Here is a 23,834-nt window from a genome sequence, read left to right as displayed (position 1 = left end):
GATGTCCCAGGACTGATCCCTGTGGAACACCATCAGTTACAGGTCTGCTGCTGGAGGTGGATTCCCCTATTTTGGCTACATGGATTCTATCAGTTAGCCAGTTAGTGCCCCATCTAATGATATAAGGGTTAATACCTTGCTGGGTGAGTTTGTCAATGATGCCTGAGTGGGAGATAGTGTCAAAAGCCCTGGCTAAGTCTAGGTAGGCTGTATGCACAAATTTCCCCTTGTCAAGGGCCTTGGTGATTGTCTCAGAGAAGTCCACAAGGTTTAACAGACATTATCTCCCTTTGACAAATCCAAACTGAGAAAGGTCAAGTGCTTGGAGATTGCCTATATCTAGGCTGATGAGGTCCATGATGATATGCTCCATGGCTTTGCAGGTAAGGCCAGTCAGGCTAATAGGTCTATAGCTCCTGTGGTCAGTGGCAACACCAACTTTGTGCAAGGGGATGATGGTGGCCTTTTTCCTTTCAGCTGGGATGAAGCTGGTACTTAAACTGCGATTGAAAAGAGTGCCCAGTGGTGTTAATTCTTGTTTGAGCCCATGTAGGATGCATAGAGATAAAAATGAAACAACTGACTGCTACATGTGTGAATAGTTTGGTTTTGGAGATAAAAAATATGCTGAATCTTAGAGTAATCAATGGGTTCACCAGTGACTGTAATAGTTTTATAGTGCTGGTCCCAAAACTAGGAAACACAGTTCAATTTTCTAATAACTTCAAAAAGCTCAACAGAATCTCTAAATGTAACTGTTACCCAATTCCTAGGATAGATGATTTGGTGTAGTGAGCATGGAGGATGTTGGTTCACATTTATGCTGTTCAGGACAGCAACTAACCAGAGCTCAGTTCCCTTAATGATTACCTCTCCACCTGGTCCTGTCTCTGATGGCAATACTAGACTGGGACAATCAGTGATGCTACTCTGATAATCAAACAAGGACACCCCAAAGCCAGCTAATGCAGATGTCATGTGGCTGGACTACCACCATCAACACCTCCTAACATTGTGACCTAACAGCAGTGTCCCTAGAGGCTGCAAGAACATCCCCTTTCTGACAACAGACCAAAGGTCAACATGGAAACTGACTAACACTGAGTAAGTTTATAAAGAAGTGATTGTGATTACAACAGTGACACAGCTAAGAAGAATATTGGTTACAGGTCTGTGTACAATTATTAGCTAGCTTGCACTGAATTTAAAGCGTTTTTATTAATGTTTTATCTGTTTTTTCTGCAAAAATCAAAAAAAAAAGTTCTAAGTTTGTTTCTCGCCTTTCCTGTTATTAGAGATGTTCAGATACAGATTTGTTGTATCCAGGACTGTTTTGTAAGATTCTGAGTTCCCCAGACCTTTATTTGTTAAAAGGAAGCCTTCCAGCTTATCAGTGGGAAGGAGTGGGAAGCACTAGGTAGCCTATCTACCACAAGAGAAGTGGTTCCTGGCTCTGAAATTGTAGTTTATTGGCCGTTTGGGCAGCTTTTCTATCCCTTTCAACTTTCTGGTTTAAAAGCCCATGTTTGCATGGGTTTACACTTGTTTAAACTCTGCCGATCCTGTTTTAGCATCCTGCAGACTACAAGAGCAACAGAAAGGAGATAGAGACTTTAAGTGCCTTCAATTTGATTTTTTCTGATTATACTGCTTTTTGCACTTAATTTAAGTTGTTTTTTTTTTTCATTTAACTGCATTTATTTTAACTGTATTTGCTTTAATATTGCTACAAACTTGTGTGCTAACTTACACTGCTTTTAAAGTATGTCTGCTCTTCAATCTTTCCCTTTGATCTTGCTAGATCTCTTGTCTCTTGCACTTTAGCTTATTTACCTAGCACTTCATCAGGCTTTTTGTAGCAATTATTGTAGCACACAAAAGTGCTGTCAGCACTAGACGTCCTATAAGGAAACAGTTTGAGTACTTACTAATGATGACCATCCCTCCTGGCATGTCTACAGGTCAGTTTCCTGTGCTTTCTCCTATTAACCTGGTAAACTTGGGCATTCTGAGGCAGTGTAGCAACTGCCTCATGTACACAGACAACACTCTCCTCTTACCTCAAAATACTCAGACTTGTGAGAGATGCTCTTATATCTCCAAATTGGAAGCCATGCACTCTCCAGACAAGACCAGAATAGTTGGTCAGCAGGAAAAGGTCAACACCTGCACCACACCACATGGAACACATAGCCCTCCAGAACACCCACCATCACAGCCCTCACATAAAAAGACAAACCACACACCCACCTATGTAGAGGCTCTCAATAGAAATCTACCCAAAGAGCAGAGACCTCCAAGGCAGAAATGCACTCAACCACCACAACACAGCACAAACCACAAGACACTTAGCTCACCTACACAGTGTGCCACTCAACCTAAGCCCCTAGGTGACTCAATAGTGAGGCACACTGATGTCTCACTCACTAGGGTCAATAAGAAGGTAACAGTCAGCTGTCTATCAGGTGCCAGAATCTGACACATAACACATGCACTCAGGTCACACCACAGCAAGTAAAAGTATGGTTCTGTGATTGTCCAAGTGGGTGTGAATGGCATTAGATGCACCTCCCTGGACTACATGAAAAGAGACATGGTGGAACTCTCGGATTATGTGACCCAGGCAGGTATCATCATGGACCTACTTAACAAGGATATAGAGAATCTGCAAACCCTATAGCCCATGCAATTTGGTTTTGTTAAAGGTAGATCATGCCTGCTCAACCTGGCTGATTTCTTTGAGTCAGTCACCAGAGATGTGGATGAAGATAAGGCAGTTCATACAGCCTACCTCGATCTGGCCAAGGCCTTTTATACCATTCCTCACTCAGGAATCATTGATAAACTCACCAAACTAGGCATCAACCCCAATATTGTTAGGTGGGTTGCAAATTGGCTCACAGAGAAAACCCACAGTGTAAAAGTAGCAGACTCCAAGTCAGACTGCCAACCAGTCATGACTGGAGTCCCACAAGGATTAGTCCTGGGTCCTCTCCTGTTTGGCGTCTACTTCTCAGAAGTGCAGGCCAACATGGAGGGACTCTGGCTGACCAATTTTACAGACAACTGCAAGGTGGGAGTGATTATTAACTCCCCAAGTGATGCAGACATCCTACAGAAAGGCCTCATTGAGACCAGCAACTGGTGTTGAAACCATGGCCTTAAGCTTAATGCCAAAAAATATGTCGTCATCCCCTTTGGGAAAAACTCAGTTCCCACTAATTACCACATCGATGGGAGCCCACTGAACACTGAAGGTGTTATAAGAGATCTGGGGACACAGGCTGACAGCAACCTCTCCTTCGACCACCACATTGCTACTATAGTCAAAAAGTCCTCCTATGTGGCACATCTCACTACCAAGGATTTTGCATCCAGGAAGAAAGAGGTCATCATTTCTCTCTACTCTTCCCTCATTAGACCAAATATAGAGTATAATGCCCCATTTTTCATGTTCCTCACTAGACACCTGCTACAGCTGGAGAGGCCACAAAAGTATCTCATAAAGAGGATCCTAGGCCTTAAACACATGTCATACACAAAAAACTCCAGCTATTCTCTGTCTCATATCATCTACTAAGAGGCAATCACTGCTTGACTTACAAAGTCATGTCTGAGCCAGCTCTGTTAGAAATGGTGCATCTAAAGAAATCCCAATCCCTCTGCACCACATGCTCCAGAGACCTCAACCTCATTATCACAATGAACAGCACATGCTAGAGGGACAGGTTCATAACACAGAGACTGCCCATGCTCTGGAATAGACTTCCCATACATGTCAAGCAGAGCACCTCACAGGTACTCTCCAATCGAAATCTTGATGAGTGGATGGGAAATAGAAAGTTCACCCTGGGGATCACTCCAATGGCTCTACTTGATAGAGGCACTGAGAACTAACATCTGGCAGCACAATGTCAGAGCATTTCTATGGGCTTGGCTTGTAAAGGCTCTAGGGCCATTAGCCTAGTACACACCTACAAATCTATAAAAGTAGCAATGGAAATACAAAACGTATGTTAAATATGCAATGGTAATTTAGAAGATATGTCTGGAGGATATCTGATCATGTCCCCTGTGAGTATGTAGGAGAACAATGCAAATTGGGTTGTGGGGTATAAATATAAAGCAAAAACACTTTTTATTGATGACAAGAAAGACAACGCCGCGCTTTCTGTATGCTACGATACGCTTCTTCAGACAATTTAATATGAAGAGTAGCTACATATTTATAGGGAGGCTCAGCCAATAAACAATTGTTTAAAATTAATCAATTAACTTTTGATTTAATCAAAGCAAACCATTTACTAAAAGGAGCTCTTTTTAAGGCTATAGAACAAGCATAAAATAAGCAGAACCACAAATTTGAAACGTTGAAACATTTGTAATACATTGAAACAAGACTTACTAGTGCTTAAATACATTGTAAAACAATATGAAAACATTTATTTTAGCTTATTTCAGCATATGTCATTTGTTTCATATATAGCATTTAGTAGCTCATATACAATGTATGCTTATTTAATTACTTCAGCCTTTTCAAGTAATCAAATTTGATATATGGTGAGATGTTAAACATTTTATTCATAATAAATATATAAGTATATAAATAAATAAATAAATATATAAATATTGAATATTATAAAATATATACTAAATAATATGTGAGCATAATCAAATAAAATCAATCTTTATATATCTATCATGTCAAAGAAGACTGCCACTAACTTTGTTCAAGGTTGTGAAACTTAAACTTAAAGAACCTGTTCCAAATATTAACGTTCAAAATATTTAAATTCAAATATATATTAAAAATTCATAAATATATATAAATAAATAGAATAAATTAACATATATTATAAATTCATTAATACCCAAGTCTCTGTGAACACTCAGAATATTAAGTAATGGAAACTGTCTTAACCTATTGAATATGATGTACATGAGATAAAAACAATTGTGTATGTATAAATTTTAAAATTTACAATAAATATACAATAAATATATAAGAAAATAAAATATATATATAGGAATAAATAAATAAATATACAAATGTGTGAGTACGTGAATATAAATATGATATATAGTCCCTTACACTATATCTTATGAAGTCATCTTCGATTATTAAGAAAAGATCTTATTGTGATATAATTGTTCAAGCCTGGAGGACAATGGCCTCTAAGCTTAAGAATCCATCTTAATTCATTTAACTCGATCAAATTTATATAGTCACCTTGGGGATGCAGTTGTGGGGTACAGTAACAATCATGGAAGACATGGGTGATAGGGTCATACCCCCCAATATCTGATATGATAAAGGGACAAAGCATGGCATGGTATACAGAGCCAACTGTACACAAGGTGTGGGGCACCATGCTGACTTAGCCAGTATGATCTAACCTTATGGTGGACAAGTGCTATGGTATCTGCCAGCCAATAGGGCAAGACAGAGTAGTCATACAGCTGGAATTGCCTGGGTGTGTTATGTATAAGTGGGACTAATATGGTTCTTGTCTGGGCAGTGCACACAGGGTATAGGAAATGTGAGTGGAGCACCATGTAGGAGTCTCCTACTTATATAGTCAAGGTATTTTGCCTAAATCATAATTACTCTATTTTCAGAGCACTAAAACTAGGCGCAGCCTGCCTTAGTGAATTCAGAACTATCTGTTTCTTGGGAAGGTTGGAATCCTACTCTCCCAAATGGATGACAATGAACTTGACTAAATCAGCTATTTGGCAGAGAAGAATAATGTACTGATAAATACATCAAAACCTAAGCATGTGAGGTTTGGGAGAAATAGATTGATAGGTGAATATTTAATACAGCACAGACTGAAAATGTAGATTCATTTGAGGACCAGGGTATATGGGTAGATCATGCTGTAAGTGTTTTTTTTTTTCCTAATCATACCAGCCAATTGTATAATGATAGTTATAGAAATACAGGTTGTATAAAAATATCTATAAGTTCTAGAAAATCAGAAAAGATGAAATCATTGGTTGTTAAATTAGATTCAAACTTGAGTTAGAATTAACGATACAGAAACCTTATAAGAAAACAGGAATGAATAAACTGGAAAGTGTAGAGCAGAACTATACCAATGACATCCATGGATGTGAAAAATTAAGCTATTACAAAAGATTTAAATAGATGAATTTGCATAGTGTTTTATATATGTATCTAAAAAGGAGATCTTATTCAGGTATGTACGGCATTTTGAGAGAACTGCCTCTGGGAATGTTTGGGGTTATCAAAAAGTAGTAGAGAATCCTCAAGCAATTTATGTCAAAGATATAGTAAGCACTAGTTTAGATATTTTCAAGAACAACCTGGATACTTATTATGGGAATAACTATTTTGGAGTATTGGAAGGCTAAAAGGGCATTATTGCATGTGCCTGAAATTCTTCAATGAATGTATGTAACTTTTTATGTTTCTTTTTATTCAAACTCAAACCTATATTCCCAATGGAAATACAGTAGGTGAGTTGACTTTGTTAATACAGTAGCTCTCCTAGATTTTAACACCATTCACAGTATTAGTTTTAGGAGTAAAGTTTTTGTCAGACATGTTAAATCAAAATGTAATTTCCAAAGAAAAATTCTGTTTATTTTTATTTATTTATGTATGTATTTATTTATTTATTTATTTATTTATTTTGGAAGTGAATAAACAGTGATCCCTGCAATTTTTGGAATTTTATGATACATAAAAATGAACAGGCTCCCCCACCCATGACTAATAATAGCAACAAGATGGTCTAAGACAGAACCATTAGTGATTTATCTAAAGACTAAATTAATACACACATGCACACACACACACACACACACACACACACACACACACACACACACACACACACATATATATATATATATATATATATATATATATATATATATATATATATATATTATTTTTAATGACAAGGATTACAATATTAGGGCTTCCTTGCATTTTCCACAAATCTTGACTCTCATTTCTTTCAATAATGATTTCATTTTAGTAACCACTGAAGTGGTTAAATTATTTACCTGAAATCCATATGAAACTGCCTTAAATAGTTTTTTTTCAGTCTATTATTGTTTTTTTTCTGATTTGACTGATCAGGAATTATATTTTATTAATGCTTGTATTGAACTGATCCTATTTTACAAGTGCTTTCATTTTGAAGCTGAATACTTTCACCAATAGACAGGTTTGGTGATGGAGGGAGTTTCAGTCTCTATCTATACAGATTTATTTTTGTTCATCTGGGAAGAGAAAATCATTTTAAATTCTAATTACTTGTACAAAATGTATTTGTATAATAGATTGTTGGATTATGTATGTATTTTGTGGAAGGGTAATGAAGGAGAACTGGACTGGAAATTTTTATTGAATATGTTGGACAATTTACTATTTGAATTTTACATACAGACTGGACAAAGAAAATTTCTTTTTGGGTGTTTTGAAATTTAAAGATCAATAGTTACAGTGATTTCAGCCCGTTATACATATGAAAAAACTTTTTCCAATGCATACTTGTATTATACAAGTAGCTGCTCCAAACATCAGAAGCATAATGTAATAAAAGGTCAAATAGTTCATATTTCCAGTTTGATCAATGATGACAACTTGTTCTGGTGCAAGTTAAATATGTATGTGACCCGTTTTTAAAGAGAAGATATCCTTTAAGTTTACTCAACAGGATGAAAGAGGAAATAAGTAGAGCTTGAACTATAAAGATTAATCCCATTGTGGGGAATCCTAGTTTTGTAAATCCCAGCAAACAATTAACCAAGTTGACAAGAAAACAGCAAATCCAGGGAAATGGTTTTACCTTTTTCTGCTGAGATTACTTGCATTTGATCCCAATTACTTCAAATGTAGAGACTTACTTACAGAGCCTTTTATTGATTATAGAAAAGGAACAGACATGAAAAACATTTTATAAGTGAATAAAATCAATTCAGTTATTAGTAAACGTAAGAAGGCAAAATGTGGAAAGAGTAAATATGGTAGACATATAGCACATGCTCCTAGCATTTTTCTGAATACCTACAAGAAATCTATAGGTGGTCCATCATATTGTAACTGGGACTCCACAGGGGTGGTGTATTTGGCTACATGCGCTTCATGTCATGCATTCTACATAGGAAATATTGAGCAAAAGTTGAATAGAATTTATGAGAATTTATATGATTAAAAAAAGAATTTAATAAAACATTCCCCGGGATGCATAAAGCTCGGAGCAAAGATGGCGTTAGCCTTGTGCCAACCATGCGGTGTAGTGATGGCGCAGCAGCACCACATACATATTAATGAAGGCACGCTGCCGTAACAGCCAGGTGCATAGGAAATGAGCGAGAGTGCAGGGGGCGTGTCCAAGCGCTGCACGGAGGAGTGAACATGTTGGCTGCATATGCGCAACCTAAATTGCTGACTAGTACAGCCTGCCTCTAATAGTAATCACTCCTGTCAGTGTCCATGGATACTGAAATGTATTCAAGGCAAACAAGACAGTTTTGCGAACACCAAAATAAAAAGTAAACATAAAGGCACGTAGCTGAATATTGAGTCCCCGCCCCTCAAACAAATGATATTTAAAACCCTGTGCCCGTATTCCATTGTAGTGTCAATAGTTATACCAAGTGGAAGTGAAACGCATCGTGTTAGCACGCAGCCAATTGCTAAGTCTAGCCCAGTGGTTAGGGTTACCACCTGTCCTACATTGTGAGGGACAGTCCCTATCTAGGCAGTTGTGTCCATACCAAAACCATTATAAATGTCAAATGTCCTGCGATTGTAGGACATAATTATGTCCCATATTTTATGTAATAGTCCCATACAATACTTATTTCTGTATATAAAATACCTAAATGTTACAAGAAACAGAATAAGCAAGTAAACAAAACAGAATAAGCAACTTAACCGCTACAGCAATAAAAGCTTATATTTAGACATAACACTAAAGTACTATCCTTTATACTGACTGTGGGTATGTGTTGAACTGCAAACTCTGATGTGTGTCCAGAAAATGTCCCATCCTGGGTCATATGAAAAGGTGGCAACCCTACCAATGGTCAGAGCATTCACCCAATATCTGCCCATTCGCAGTCCAAGTCGTCCTTGTCAGGACAGCCCATAGATGAACGGGTATTACCCAGGTCTACCTACCATGTCATGAAAGGTAAGTATTTGCGTGTACCTATGTGCGTGAAGTACAGCATGTGGATGATCAGAAATACTAGGGTAGTCCTCACAACCATATTGGTACCAGAGATATGTAGTGTACGCAATTTGTTCTGTTGACTGTGCCATGGGCCATCAACCAGAGAAGGAATGGATGGTGTCTGTGGAATATGGGGGTGGGGGGTGATGGGTAATGTAATAATTCACCAAGGGGAGACTGGGTTGGATGCACAATAGGTGAACTGGAGGTGTACGAGGGAGCAGTGGGTGAATCAGGAAGATAACCAAAGAACAAATATTCACATCCGCAATACAATCCCACAAACATATGAACATTAAAAAGTGCAATACACATGTACAGAAGCATTGCCGGCACAAACCGCATAATGGTCTGGCCTGAACTGAGCCACCCAACCCCAACACATCTGGATACATACTTGAATACCCATCATCCTTTCCACAGCACACCACCCACCCCTTCCTGAACGTCCACCAAAACACCCATACTCGGGCTGCAAGATAGGCGCAGCCATATCTGCACATAGTGAACCCTAACGAAACAAAATAAAAATACCACAGTCAAGATGGCAAAAGAACAACATAGTAAACCCTACTCATATCTAGTAGGCAGTCTCAGGATTGCAAACTATGTGTCCCTTCCATGTATAACCATACTTATTTTCATAAAGCCAAAGGAATAGAGGTCATCTATCCACACAATTTTTGGATATCCCTCATGGGATAAATATCTGTTCTAAACATTAGACTTGGTGTCACGGCATGATGTCCAGTCCTGTAGACATCTGGACACAAGTTGTATGAGCAGTAGTTGTCCACAAGACTGCTCAGCCTCTAGCCGGTCCTGCAGAACCTATGACACAGGATTAAACACATGACCATGATGCACATCTCCCCACGTGCATCATCGGGAATATATACCTTACACATTCGCATAGTGGCAGTCAGATATAGGGTGATTAAGGAGCTTTAAAGCAGATGTAACTAGGGTTACCACCTGTCCCACTTTGCAAGGGACAGTCCCCTTTTGAGCAGTTGTGTCATGACCAAAAATAATACAATGGCAAATGTCTTGTGATTGTAGGACATACTTATGTGCCATATTTACACCAATAATGTAGCCTCTGCCACCAAACATGGCACACTCATACAATACGCAGATGACTCAACCATCATCTGCTCAGCCCAGTCCCTACCAAAACTGCAAAAGTCACACAGAAAGCATTTTCCTCTGCTGAAACATGGTTATCCGATGCCCGATTAATACTCAACCCAAACAAAACTAAACTACTCAGCTTCCAAACCAGCAAACATACTCAAAACAACTCTCACTTTAACATCAGGGCAAAAGACAACACCACTATATACCCAACTGAACACACCAAATTGCTAAGAATGGAAATAGACAATAAACTAAAATTTGACATTCACATATCCATGACTATTAAAAAAGTCCACAAAAAACTAGGAGCGTTATACAGAAATAAGCAATTTCTCACCAAAGCAGCAAAGATTTCAATAGCAAATTCCCACCTTATCTCCACCCTACTTTCCGCCTCTCCAATATATACCAACCTAAGGCAATGTGATCTAAACAAGCTAGAGACCTGCTACAACAAAATTGCCAAATTCGCCACAGGGGCATCCTACCATAGTCACCACTGTCTCCCACTTGCTGAATTGGTCTGGCTTGAACTCCCTCACCTCCTTCAGTGGTATCAACTCTCACTCGCCCACAAACTAGTAAACCATCCACTAAATGTCCCATCCCTCCAGAATCTACTCCAACCCTATCGCACCACCAGACCACTAAGATCCAGCAGCAAAAATCACTTGCAGATCACTAAAGCCAATAACTGCTGGTGAAGCACTATTCTCTTGCACCATAGCCAAATTATGGAACTCACTCCCACCCACAATTACCTCCATACCATCATGCAACCACTTCAAAACTTTACTAAAAGTGCAACTAAAAACATGCTGGCTATGCCCTTGCAACTCCCACTCTTAATATCATTCACCCCATCCAACCACTACCTTTCTTTCCACTCCACTAACCACCTTGATAATAGCAAGCTCAGATGCTCATACGCCAGTACTTACTATACAACACAAACTTCTTCTTGTAACATTTGTTAATGTCTAGTATGCACTTCACAGATAAAGATTCTAGTTGTCTACTGATGTACTATGTTCTTCATCTGTAAATATGTTGTAAGTAATTGCTATGTAAATTGTTAATCACTATGTAATCCAATGTAAATACTGTCTGTTTATTTTAACTGTGGAGCTTTTCTCCCCCAACTTCCACTGAAAATGGACCTACGTCCAGTCGGACACTCCCGGTCAACAAATTTAAATAAATAAATAAATAAATATTTCATGTAACAGTTGCATAAAACTGTTATTTCTGTATGTAAAATATTTAAATGTTACAAGAAACAGAATAAGCAACTAAACTGCTACAAGATTATGTTTTCATTTAGGCAAATAAGTACATTTCTAAACTTTGTACTGATCGTGGGTATGTGTCGGCCTGTAAAATCTGATGTGTATCCCAAAAATGCACCACTTTGGCCATTTGAAAATGTGACAACCCTAGACGTAAACGGGTATGCAAGCATGTGTGCATGACGGTAAGTGGTGGTGATTCAACGGTATGGGGAATGTAAATAAGCATGTAGGTGTATATACATGTGTATGTACAGACCGATATATATATATATATATATATATATATATATATATATATATATACATATATATATATATATATATATATATATATATATATATATATATATATATATACAAACACACACACACACACACACACACACACACACACACAGATATATATATATATATATATATATATGTATATATCTTTATATATGTTGATATGAAGAATGAACATGGTCACAATGTAGCAGTCATAACGAATGTGAAAGGAAACAGCAGCGGAAATCCCCGCAATATTTAGTGCTGTTATATATCAGGATGGCTATAGGTGAGCACACCTCTGCATCCCCAACCACAGGTAGGATGCTAAAAGTGGAACGAATGATCTCTCCGTGCTAAGTCTGACTTTCAGCTAGGTACAGGGTAGTCCCGGTCCCCAGTCGGACAAGCATAAACCCGGATGACCACATGAACACCCTGACAATCAAACACATGTATGTGCCAGGACTATAGGCTTTGGAGGTCTGAATATCCTCGGAGTGAGTCAACATGCAGCATGGGTCCAGAGCAGTAGGGAACAGGGAATGGCGCATGTGTAGTAGTGCAGTTTTCCCAACAGGAAAATGGATGCCTGCTGTGTAAGTGAAGTGATGAGGCATGTGTTCGGGTATATATGAACCATGGGTATACATATCAATGAAGCAGAACACCAATAGTGTAGTGGTTAGAGCATCCGCCTAACAAAAAAGCATTCACGGTTCAAGGTCGACTATAGCACATATCATTTTCCTTGTGGAATGAATGTTGCTCTGCTGTAAAGCTGACATTTAAACATGTAAAGGTGAACGTGTGTATCGCATGGGACTATTAACCAGATCCTTTCAATCAAAGTGGTACCATCATAATGAATAAGCACAAATAAGTGGCAGTAAACATATGTAACGCACAGTAAGCATAGGTGGGTGCGCCTGTGTGGGTATAAGCAGCTCCCAGCATAGGAAATGTATGTTTGTATGTACAGATACTCACACATAAATATATATATATATATATATATATAGATATATATATATATATATATATATATATATATATATATATATATATATATATATATATATATATATATATATATATATATATATATATATATATATATAGACACACACACACACACACACACACACACACACACACACACACACACATAGACACACACACATATATGTGTGTATCGATATATGTATACATACATGAAAAAAAAAAATATATATATATATAAAGAATGGACGTTGTGACAATAAAGCATACACAAGGGATGTGAAGGGAATCAAGAGCAATGTTGGTATTATATAGTGCTTTCAACATATGTCATAAAAAGCTGCCCATGTGTGAGCAGAGCACCGCTACTCACACCACAGGCAGGGTTTTACCAGTGGGAGTAACATCGTTGAATTGCTAGGTCTATTTTACACACAGACGGAATGTAGTCCCATGCTGGAACCTCCAAAAATTGGAAAGCGCAAATGGCCAGATTCCATAATCCCAGGAAACGCATGTATGTGCAAATATACATGGCGGGAGACCCTGTGAATACACGAGGTGGGACAAAATGTGTGTAGAGCCCCAAAAGCTCTGGAGAGGGCAATGTGTAAAGGTGTGTCAGGGCTGCAATAATAAGTGGATAATTGATGTTACGCAGGAAATTCAACATGGGTGGGGTGGAGGAACTATGGGTATGCAATTATGGATCCAGGCAAGCCAGGGTTGGATGGGCTGTTTCTAATGTACTGCCCCATGGAGGTCAGCTAGGTCGTAATAAGTATATATGCATACTCACAAGCAGACAACAATATGTTGAAGTACAAATACTGTAACACATGCATTCCATTGGTTTACATAAATAATAGGAATGTGCACATACAAACATTGACAGTAGATGGAATAATAGGCTGTGCAGAAGAGGGATGAGTCGAATCACACTATCACATTCCAATTACCATCGGTAATCTGTACATGAACATATTGCGACATCTGTCAGCTGTATAATGTGCTACATACCGATTACAAGATCACTGGAGTGAAGTGTCGGGTGTTATAATGAATAAGGCACTAGTATGCTGGTGAAGCATATATAAACACCATTATGCATGTGTAAGTGCATATGAGCAGGGAATGTATTGACACACAGATGTATATATCTATATATATATATATATATATATATATATATATATATATATATATGTATATATATATATATATATATATATATATGTGTATATATATATATATATATATATATATATATATATATATATATATATATATATATATATATATATATATATATATATATATATATATATATATATATATATATATATGTATAGACAGCAATATATCAATATACATGTATGAATACATATGCAGATATATCTATATATATATATATATATATATATATATAGATATATATATGTTACAGTAAATATACGCATGTATATACCTAGGTTATGTTACAGCAGTTACGGGTAGCATATGTTCAGACCGGGCATATGTTGGTGGGAGGGCCAATCGACAAACGTCTAACTCCCACCCCCAGCTAGGCCGGTGAGACATACAGACATGCAATGAAGGTAAATACAACACTGCTTTCCAGACCACTGGCAGGAAACTACCAGTGGCAGAGATCTAGAACGTCTACTCTTTAAACATGGACAGCGATGTCCCTTGTGGGACACCAAAAATTCTGTTCTTCCAGGCAATGCGAGTAAAGACTACTGTGACCAGGATGTAACTGTACACGGAACAGTAAGTTGTGCAAGCCTGATAACATATGGGTTGACACAACGTATGACATGTGTCCCGACACGGTGAGAGTGGGCAGTGTGTAGGGGTGTGTTCATATACCACCAGCGCCCACCTGCGCCCACAGTAAGGATGAGTGTTGCAGAGTAGTGGCAGGTAGTGGAGCTATGGGTATGCGATTATGGGCCTAGGCGTGCAGGTGTTGGCTGGCAGACATGTATTAGGACCGCCCTGTGGGTGTAAGTAATATTCCAATGTGGGTATAGCAGAAGCCCATACCTCCCAAACCTTAAGAGCACATCTACTGGACAGTCCGTAAACCATTGGGGGAACACATAGGGGCCATATCATTGAACTGTCCCCGATTACCAGGGACGTCCGTGATTACGAATCAGAATTTAACACAGTCCCAACTAAACCCTCCTAGAACTAGTGATATTAGGAGGAAAGGTGGCAGAATACACATAATGAATAATGACAACATGGAAGAGTCCTAAACAGCATGTACCTCAGACAATGTGTATGATTACATATGTGCTCTGGGTCCATCAATGTGTCAGGTTAATAGCACCAACCTTTTAAATGAGTCCCTGAGATTGTTATGCAGTGTCCCTGATTCAGTGTTCATTCTTCCCCATTCATATGTGAGGTCTACTAGTGAGAGAAAGCGCATGTTCCGCCGACTACCTTAAAAAGTTGATAGAATTATAGGGTTGGGGTTACCACCTGTCCACCTTTGCAAGAGACACTCCCCTATGGGCAGTCGTATCCTGCAAAATAAATGTAATTATGGCAAATGTCCTGTGATTTAGGGCAATGATTTCCTTTATTGTCTGTAGTAGTTGCATAAAACAATTATTTTGTACCTGAAACACCTTAATCTTATAAGTAACAGTATAAGCAACTATAATGCTACAACCTTTTATTTAGGCCAAACAGTGAAGTACTCCCCTTTCTACTGGCTGTGGGTATGTGTTGCCCTGCAAAGTCTGACATCTCTACATACAGGTCCTATGGGGTTGCCACCTTTCCAAATGGCCAAAGTGGGACATTTTCTTTAGAAATGTCAGACTTTCAAGGACAAAACATACCTACAGCCTTGCATAGTACAGGAGTAAATGTATTTGCACAAATAAAAGCTTAAACTAGTTACATTTTAATTGCTTATGCTACTTCACATAACATATATAAGTTTATATATAAAATAACTGTTTTATGCAACTAGTAATGAAACATAGAATATAATAATGTCCTATAGTCAGGACATTTGCAATGTCTTGATTATTTTCGCAGTGTCCCTCGCAAAGTGGGACAGATGGTAATGCTAAAGTCCCACCTTGGCCAATTGAAAAGGTGGCAAACCTATAATAGGTATGCGGTAGCATGACTCAGCCGACGGATGTGGCTCCCACAACTCAACTACTTGTCTGTATTGAAGAGTCTCAGTTCCCATGTATCAGCCAGATGGGAGCAGATTGTATGAGGAAGACACAAATATGATTAAGTCACTGTACAGGCCACTGATTTCATACAGTCGAACGCCATGCCGTCACCTAATGGGCAGTGATTCCCGATACTGTAGTCATGTAGTCCATTGTAATAGGCATCACAAGGTGGGAGCAGATTGTATGAGGAACACACAATTAATATGATTAATTCACTGGACAGGCCACTGATTCAGTACAGTCGAATGCCGTGCCATAGCCTAATGGGCAGCCATTCCCGATACTGTAGTCAGGAGTAGCCTTAGGTCAACTGGTGCCCTAGGCAAAAGGGCACAATGGCACCCCCCACCACACCACCCAGTGCCCCCATCCTGGTCTACCTACACCAAATAAATACTGGAAAAGTGCCCCTACTAAAGCGGCACCCTAGGTGGCCGCTTAGTTGGCCTATGCCTAAGGCCAGCTATGACTGTAGTCGTGTAGTCCAATGTGATAGGCATCACAAGGTGGGAGCAGATTGTATGAGGAACACACAAATATGATGGATTCACCGGACAGGCCACTGATTCCGTACAGTCAAATGCCATGCCATCGCCTAATAGGCAGCCATTCCCTATACTGTAGTCATGTAGTCCTATGTAACAGGCATCACAAGGTGGGAGCAAATTGTATGAGATACACACAAATATGATTGATTCACTGGACAGGCCGCTGATTCCGTACAGTCAAATGCAATGCCATCACCTAATGGGCAGACAATCCCGATACTGTAGTCATGTAGTCCAATGTAATAGGCATAGCAAGGTAATATTGTGGTCCTCACTCCCACCCAGGGGTGTGAATGACAGATGCAAGCACCAATGTTGGCGCATTTGCAAGCGTGGGAGCGAGCAGGTGTAAGCATGTTTGGCTACCATTTTGCAAAAATTGCACTGGTAAAGCAATGTAGAGGCTAACCGGGTGTAAAAGGCTGTAACCAGAGATCAGCAGTGCTTAAAACCATGCAAATCCATGCACACCCGCTCCCAACTGCTTTAATGTGCCTTACTCCCTCCATATCCAATGGGCTTGTTCTGCCCTGCAACCAAATAAACATCCTTTGCAAGGGTCGCAACCAGGACACTGCGCACACAGCTAATGTGTATTACCAATACGCCATGGCAGATATGCAGACAATGGACAGCACCACAAACATATCATACAGCACAGTCATTCAACAGTATAGGAATGTATCCCATCATGTAGATGTATATGTGAGTGTTTATGTCCCGCATATAGGTGCATACATATATAGAGATGTATCAGGAGCATACCATGTGGTAACAAAGCATTACAAATGAATGAAACGGGAAACATCAGCGACGCCTGTATTATGTAGTGGTGTTGCTCTATGTGATCACAAGACTCCCTCAGACAGACATGTGTCAGTCATACACGCAAATAGTTGTAAATTGGCCGTATACATCACTCTGTGCATGTAATGTACATTAACACAACAGTACCTGTCCAATCATTATGTGTGAACAGTACTCTTTCAAGGTGATGTGTGCAACATCATCATCATGATAAAGGTAAATGGGGTAAGCATAGAGGGACTGGCAGTGTTGTGTGTACAATGGGGTCATCCTCATCACGTGTACCTGGACCATGTAGGAGTGATGTGCATACCAGGATTGTGCGCCTGAGGGACAGGGGTGAGAATAACAGGAGTATGTTGTGATGCATATTACAAGGGTTGCCTGTGTCCAGTGGGCACATGTGTGTAATGGACAGCTATGTATAGGGCAGATGTTGTCCTTATGTGTCCGTAGGTGAGGGCCAGATGTTGGGGAAGGAGTGTAGGTATGACCATGGAGGATAGGTAGGATCACAGAAAAGACAGCATACAGAGTTGGTATATGACATATTTGGGGCGAATACACCCTGGATGGGGATGAGTCTTCTGCATTCAAAAGCCCATGGAAACAGTGGGATGGAGGTCCCCAGCCATGGGCAACTGCCACTGCACCTACACAACTGCAAAGGAGGCAGTGCTGGGGGCTGTCCAGAAGGGGCAGCATCACCCTGTAAATGTGACACTCTGCCCTTGAACTGGCATATCTCCTTCAGAACCCCTTAGGGAGCCACCAACGCAACCCGTCCAGGACCGCACGACATTAGATATGTACCTGTCTGGTCCCTCTCCCAGGGGGGACATGCTCCATCCTCAGTGGTGGTACCAACAGAAGTTTGTGCAGAGCCAACAGAGGTTGATGTCTATGACTGGGCCCCAGATGTGCTAGTGCCCAGTGCCATAGTCAGCTGAAGTAGTACAGGAGGTTCTGCCGGGACCTCTCAACCCAATCAGCCTATGGTGTTGCATTTTAAACCCACATATGGCTTAGTGATAGACAACAGCATACAGGATTACCTACGATAGTATGCATAGATATCACCAGCAACTCAACACAACAGATGGTATACATTTGCAGAGGGAGCACAACACATACATATATACTGCATGCCAACTGTACAATGTGTAGTAGACATGTGACCGCAACTATGAACAACTGTTCATAGCTGTGGTCACATAAAACATAAAAAGACCAGTACTGGCTTGTCACTGGGAACCCTACACAGTGTCTATCATATCACTGTCTCATGTGACACATGTCCAGTCAGGGATACGATGGCAGTAACACATCCCTATCATCATGTAATGTCTGCAATCCTCACATCATGCTTTTGCTGTGCACAGATGTGTGTCCAGTGTGTATCACAGGAAACAAATGGTTGCACACACTGACAAGTTCACAGATGGCCCTACAGATGGGGTTCCCTCATGAACAGAGTACTGTCATGTCTGTATTATAACATGCAAAATAGCCATTACCACACACATGTTAAACAGGCAGTAGTCTCAATGCAGCATAGCTACACTTACATGCTGTAGTCATGTGTAGCACATCAGTCTACTGTCTTTAGGCTATTTCCCACTGTGGAAAATGATTGAGGTACATCCAGATATCATCTGTGATGCTGTGTCAGAATACCACATCCAGGTACCACTCACAGTGGCTGTCATGGCCAGATAACAACATGTTTCCCTAGATAGTGTGCTGTGTTTATCATGAGGATGGCTATGGGAACACCATCACACCTGTACCACATGCAATCTGCTAGAAAAGGACTGCAATAGGTGCAGAGGCCATCACCTGACCATGTCCATCACTTACAATACACATGCTGCTGCTGTGCAGGTGTACTCCTTCAGATCCACCAGAGAGTGTGTGGGTGGGACAGGCAAAGTACACCAGGGAAGAGCTTGGAGACTTAACCATAAGCATCATCTGCCACACGCCGAGCAGTACAGGAGTCAAACCCCTGACTACTCATTACTATTACATGTGCATGACATTACTACATGTGCCACAAAGGTGACATGTTGCTGTGCTGTAAGAACATATGTGTGTAGGTGAGTGACATCTGCAACAGATATAGTAGACATACATTAGGTGTGACAAGCATGGCTGTCCATGTGAATGGATGCCATTGTCACCACAACCACACTCTCTAATGGACATGCATTGACACCTTTGCAGGGCCACAAATACACAACATAACGACTTAGTTTGCCACACTGCAGCAATGCACAGGACCACATGCACCACAGGGGCTATCTGGAGGTTCTATGGGCTAGGGCATGTGAAAGTGCTTGCCATCTGCTGGTATGCCAACAAGGGTTATACTGGGAGTGATTGTGGTTGGAAGCATCACAACCCACACACAGACACAGGGTGCCAGTACCGGCATGCAGGTATGCATTGCTTCACGGGTGTGTAGTGGTTGGCTGTGCAAGATGGCTGTACAAGGCTGGGTGAGGGGTAATCCTTGGCATTGCATCACCCGACAATGGTGTGCAGTGCAGGGGGGTAGTGTCTGCAATGTCCCACACAGATCAGTACTGCATTATCTTGCCTGACATCCTGGTTACCCATGTGTATGGCCATAGCTTTGCAATGCATGCAATGTCTGTGTTTGATACTCCTTCACATTGACATTGCCTGGGATGTGCATGTCCCACAATACTGCACAGTGACATGTACAGGCGAACCTGGTTTGGCAGACACATGTTGTGTACACAACCTGTTATACCCCAATATGCCAATACTGGCCTGGTGTGGTGAAACCTGCTTATAGTGAGCAGGTCGGCCCTGCACCTGCATGGATAGTATGATACAGGTATTCTGTGGTGTCAGTAGCATGGGTCCATACAGGGCACATGTGTACAGCATTGTCTGGCCTTTGTGGATCACATTTGATGGCACCACATATGTTGCAGGCATTCAGTGTGGAAAATAGCAGGATATACTAGGCAAGTTTGTTTGTGTATAGCACATGGGTGCGGGACATATACCGGGTACTAGTAGGGTTGCACACTTAGTTTGCCAGGCCTTTTGCCAGATGTATGGGTATGGTTTGCCAACATAGTCCCATGGCTGACTGACAGCTGTACTCCTCGGGAGGTGGCCAATGTTTCATAAGATGAATACCATATAGGAAAACTACAAAACCCGCTCCCAAACATGTCCAATGGTAAGACAATCACGGCCACCTCTACACAGGCTCTGACAGACAAACACACACTTGCCATGTCCTGTATAACCCCTCCATATCATACTGCAGCAATACGCATTTAGGGCACGTGCTAAAGTGAATACTACAAAGCACTGCACTTGTCTCATGCAGGAAGGCACACACACACTTGGCATGTCTGGGATTAGCACACCGACCTAACTACTTTACTACACTACAGCATTACAAAGTTACAGAATGCGCAACCGAGATTACTGGGACACAGCACTCCCAGAAGTGTATTTGTAGGTGGGTGACATCATCAGCCTTGTGTAAGGTGAGTATAAGAAATGTAAGGAGTGTGAGCAGTCTAAAAGCATTACTCAGTCCTCAGGCAGACAGAGACACAAACACACACACACACACACACACACACACACACACACACACACACGGCAAGTGTGGGATTAGAACACCGACCTAACTACTTTAATACACTACAGCATTACGCAGTTACAGAACACGCTACAGAGATTACTGGGACACAGTACTCCCAGAGGTGTATTAACCTGCTTATTTTTGTGTAAGCAGTGCAGCGCGATGCCTACACGGTAAAAAAACACCGTTCAGGCTTTATTAAATTTCCCCCTTTGATTCCAAAAAGGTATTTTATATGGTGACACCCCCCCCAAACACACACACACACACACACACACACACACACACACACACACACACACACAGCAAGTGTGGGATTAGTACATCGACCTAACTACTTTATTACACTACAGCATTACGCAGTTACAGAACACGCTACAGAGATTACTGGGACACAGCACTCCCAGAGGTGTATTTGTAGGTGGGTGAAATCATCAGCCTTGCCAAAGGTGGGTATAAGAAATGTAAGGAGTGTGAACAGTCTAAAAGCATTACTCAGTCCTAAGGTAGACAGACACATAGACACATAAACACACACACACACACACACACACACACACACACACACACACAGACACACACACACACAGCAAGTGTGGGACTAGAATACCGACCTAACTACTTTTTTACACTACAACATTATGCAGATACAGAATGTGCTACAGAGATTACTGGGACACAGCACTCCCAGAGGTGTATTTGTAGGTGGGTAACATCATCAGCCTTGCCAAAGGTGGGTATAAGAAATGTAAGGAGTTTGAGCTGTTTAAAAGCATTACTCAGTCCTCATGCAGATGGACACACACACACACACACACACACACACACACACACACACACACACACACACACACATGGCAAGTGTGGGACTAGAACATCCACCTAACTACTTTATTACTGGGACATAGCACTCCCAGAGGTGTATTTGTAGGTGGGTGTCATCATCAGCCCTGCCAAAGGTGGGTATACAAATTGCATGGAGTGTGAGCAGTCTAAAAGCAATTTACAGTCCTCTGGCAAACGGGGACAGACATATACACACACACATGCCAGTGGTGGGAACGGAACACCTGCCTATTTACAGATCACTATTAAATTACTACATACTTACGAGTCTCAACACACAGACTACACATTTCAAGGCTATCATTTTGACCATCTAGGAATTTGGACATCAACAGGGATGCTGGCAGTTAAGATGTACATACCTGTGAACCTGTGTGTTTAAAGTAGGAATCCATCCTGACCTGGCATATGGCCATCTGTGGAATGGATGACTACTGCCACTATACAGGGTTACAATGGCCATGCCCATACACAGAGGCACATAACTGACACAAGGTGTCACTGGGCATGCTCACACACTTAGTACCACACAGCTATTCAGAATGCACTATGTGTCCATCTACACAAGGATATACTGGGCATGCTCATACACTTAGTAGCACAGGGCTGCCTGGAATACACTCTGATTCTAAACACGGAAGGCCACAGTGACCATGCTATTACAGGTAGACATAAAGAACACATTGTAATGGGCTCTGATGTTAGTAGTTGTCATTGTTAGCAAGAACTCTGCTTTACATATATTTAACACTGTTCTTTTACACAATGTCTGCTATCATTTTGGGATGACATGGCTGACAGGAGACAGGCCTTTGACACATACCACATGCATCCATTTTTCAAGGTAGTGGGGATAATACCCAAGTCGCATCCGCCCACACAGTGCCATTCAAAGGCAAATATCCTAAACACAGGATAACTCCCTGTCATCTACAGGACAACTGCATTGTTTTCTTATGCTAACCAGTGCTAGATGTGTAGCGTCCATAATCACAGCTGGTCATTGTAGATCCAACAATGGGGAGTGCATTGAGGAACACCTGGCTGATGGCTCTGTAGTGCACAATAACACTACCACCATATACCTCAGAACCTAGCACTAGCACCATATACCTCAGAACCAGACAAGTGGGCCATAACACAGGTACGGACCACTCCAGGTGGTGGTGTCCCCACATACATAAAGGACACTCACATTTACTGACAGGTACCCCATGAAAGGCATCACAGATGAGTCATGTGCAGGACACAGTGTCACATGCTGCATTCTAGGATGTAAACCTCAGACACAACCATGCCCTCGGACCACCAACATGCATCCATACATGTTGTAGGACATATAAGAGTACACCACCATGTGACCCTTGTCCTGTGGACTGTACCAAGCTCTACATCAACTGTAGAGAGTACCCATGTGTTATGCAATGCAATGATACCACTGTCTGTAACCAGGTGAGCTGTACATATACCAGGGGCCCTCGGTGCTTTCCACCATTAGCAGATGACTGTTGCTGTCCACCAGTGCACAACCTCATGTATGTATATGGCATACATGTACCTGCCCTGAGTATGTACATCACACACACACACACACACACACACACACACACACACACACACACACACACACACACACACACACACAAAACATGCATGTAAATAGCATAGCTGTTGTTGTCCTTTGTGCAAACAGGTGGCTAGGTGGCTACAGCCAATACACACATGCACATGGAATGTAGATCCATGGCTGCTGAAAGCTAATAGTACATAAGATGTGATATCAATGTTGACAGAGGTAACTTTCCCCTGTACCATTCACCCATTACACCCATCATATCATACAACAGTCCATGTGTCATGTA

This window comes from Protopterus annectens, chromosome 5.part0 (assembly GCF_019279795.1).
Source record: "Protopterus annectens isolate FY-2018-M chromosome 5.part0, PAN1.0, whole genome shotgun sequence".
In the NCBI taxonomy this organism is placed as follows: Eukaryota; Metazoa; Chordata; order Ceratodontiformes; family Protopteridae; genus Protopterus; species Protopterus annectens.
This window is presented reverse-complemented; position numbering follows the sequence as displayed.